Here is a 2,500-nt window from a genome sequence, read left to right on the forward strand (position 1 = left end):
CAGGTGTTGAGAAAATCGCTTGACAATAGATATACTAAACACCCAAAACAGAACCACTATCAGTCCATTGAAGCCGGAGGGTATACCCACCCTCGGTGCACCGGGGTGGTCCAGTTTCATTTGTCCCCACCTGTGCGCCTTTTTCGTATCTCGATAGCGGCTGGACAGATCGGGCCTCCTTCGTCTTTGCTAGCCGAGGAGGCGGAGGCTAATCGGGGGCGGGGGGACGCCGCGCCCGATAACGCGAGGAGCGACACGGGTTCCTCCGCTGATAACGCGACTCGGCGCGACGGACGGCAGAGCCTCGCGGAAAAGGTGTCCGCTCCAGATGTAGCTGGTGGTGGTGGTTGTTGTTGTTGTTGTTGTTGTTGTTGTTGTTGTTGTTGTTGTTGTTGTTGTTGTTGTTGTTGTTGTTGTTGTTGTTGTTGTTGTTGTTGTTGTTGTTGTTGTTGTTGTTCTTGTTATTCTTGTTCTTGTTATTCTTGTTCTTGTTGTGTTCTTTGTTGTTGTTCTTCTTCATCTTCCTCTTCATCTTCTCTTCATCTTCTTCTTCTTCTTTGTCTTCTTCTTTATCTTCTCTTCATCTTCTTCTTCTTCTTCTTCTTCTTCTTCTTTCTTCTTCTCTTTCTCCTCCTTCTTCTTCTCCTCCTTATTCTCCTTCTCCTTCCTCTCCTTCTCTTTCTCCTTCTCCTTCTTCTCCTTCTCCTCCTTTTCTTTCTTCCTCTAATCCTATTTTTCTTCACCTTTCCCTTTGGCTTATGGTTTAATTTCATTACTCTCATTTTTTTTTTTTCTTCTTCTTAACATCTTTTCCTTCTCCTCTTTCTCCTCCTCTTCCTTTTTTTTTTTTTTTTCCTACCCGTATGGAGTACAGACTGTTTGAGATTTATGCAGCCAATTCTCTGCACACCACCAACAAGGGCTATTTCCACAGGTGGGCCTCGTTCTCCTCTTCTTCTTAACATCTTTTCCTTCTTCTACTCATCTTTCTCCTCCTCTTCCTCTTCCTCTTCCTCTTTTCTTTTCTTTTCTTTTTTTCTACCCGTGTGGAGTACAGACTGTTTGAGATTTATGCAGCCAATTCTCTGCACAACACCACCAAGGACTATTTCCACAGGTGGGCATCGTCCTCCTCTTTAGCGCCTCCGCCCGGAGGAAGTACAATCACCACCAAACGTTGTGTGCCTCTACTGTATGAGAATCGAATATGTTAAAATTTAACTCATCGATGTCCAAATGATACAATGTAATGAGAGAATATGGCTTTAGCTGTGGGGTTAACTGTATGTTAGAAATATAGACAATCTAGGAAATAAAGCTATACAGCCACCACCAAAAGTTCTGTGCCTCTTTACCGATCAAATATTTAAAAATCTAACTTACAGATGTCCGAATGATATAGTGTAATGGCAGAAAACTGCTTCAAGTTTGGGATTAACTGTGTATTAGAAATATAAATAAATCTAGGAATTAAAGTTATACAGCCACCACCAAAAGTTCTGTGCCACTATACGAATCGAATATGTAAAATTTTAACTCACAGGTATTGGAATGATACAATGCAATGGCAGAAAATTACTGTATCTGTGAGATTAATTGTGTGTTAGATATACAAAAAATCTCAGGAACTAAATTTATACTTTACGTCACATAAGAAGAGACGCCTGGGCTTCAGGACATCCAAACTTGACCCAAGGTGCATAAGGAACCATGTAAAAATGCACCTCGATGTTGTAGTTGTATTGGTAGTGTTTTGCTCATGAAAATCGCTTTTAACATAAGAAAACTATTGTATATGAAAATACATGGAACACTCGCACAAGAAAAGATATATATTTTCAATAGATTTGAAGAATCGTGAGGGAGACTGAAATGACCACTGGGGTGCCCTTGTAATCTTGGCCCGAGTTCTTGCGCCGTGTCACACCTCGAGATGCCATGTTCCTCCTGATTACGAAGACTTCGAAGAACCAAAGCAATCGAACTTCCCTACCTCCACCATCAAGGTCTCGACGTGTGAGGGCGCTTCTCCAGTATGGAGGCGGGGGCTGGGGGCTGGGGGCTGGTGGCTGGTGGCTGAGGACTGAGGGCCGAAGGGAGGCTGGGGGCTGAGGGCTGAGGGGGGCCTGGGGACTTCTTATCAGGTCTGGGGCGTGGGCAAGTTGCTTTCCAGGGCTGGGTCAAGCTTCTGGGGGGTCTTTGGTTGTCCGAGGAATTGGAGACGGAGTTCCGTGGCCGGGGAGATGGGTAATGAAGGTATTCGGAAGACAGGAGATTGGTATGATTTTACTGTTGATGTTTGTGGTACCATCATTGTTGTTATTGTAGTTTCTATTAGTCTTATTACTATTAGGATTATTACTATTACTTATTATTATCATTATTATTATTACTGTTATTACTGTTATTATTATTATTATTATTATTGTTATTGTTATTATTGTTATTGTTATCATTATCATTATCACTACTATTACTACTACTACTACTACTTTTGTCA

At 42.2% G+C, this 2,500-nt stretch overlaps 1 protein-coding gene across 5 annotated transcripts in view; it reads left to right on the plus strand.

Moving 5' to 3' along the window:
• The window catches only part of LOC143038933 (breast cancer anti-estrogen resistance protein 3 homolog), a 615,644-nt gene that overhangs the window by 442,352 nt on the left and 170,792 nt on the right, over positions 1–2,500 (plus strand). The gene's annotated exons all lie outside the window — the stretch shown is intronic.

This window comes from Oratosquilla oratoria, chromosome 25 (genome assembly GCF_046742065.1).
Source record: "Oratosquilla oratoria isolate Oo_2021 chromosome 25, ASM4674206v1, whole genome shotgun sequence".
Taxonomy (NCBI): domain Eukaryota; kingdom Metazoa; phylum Arthropoda; class Malacostraca; order Stomatopoda; family Squillidae; genus Oratosquilla; species Oratosquilla oratoria.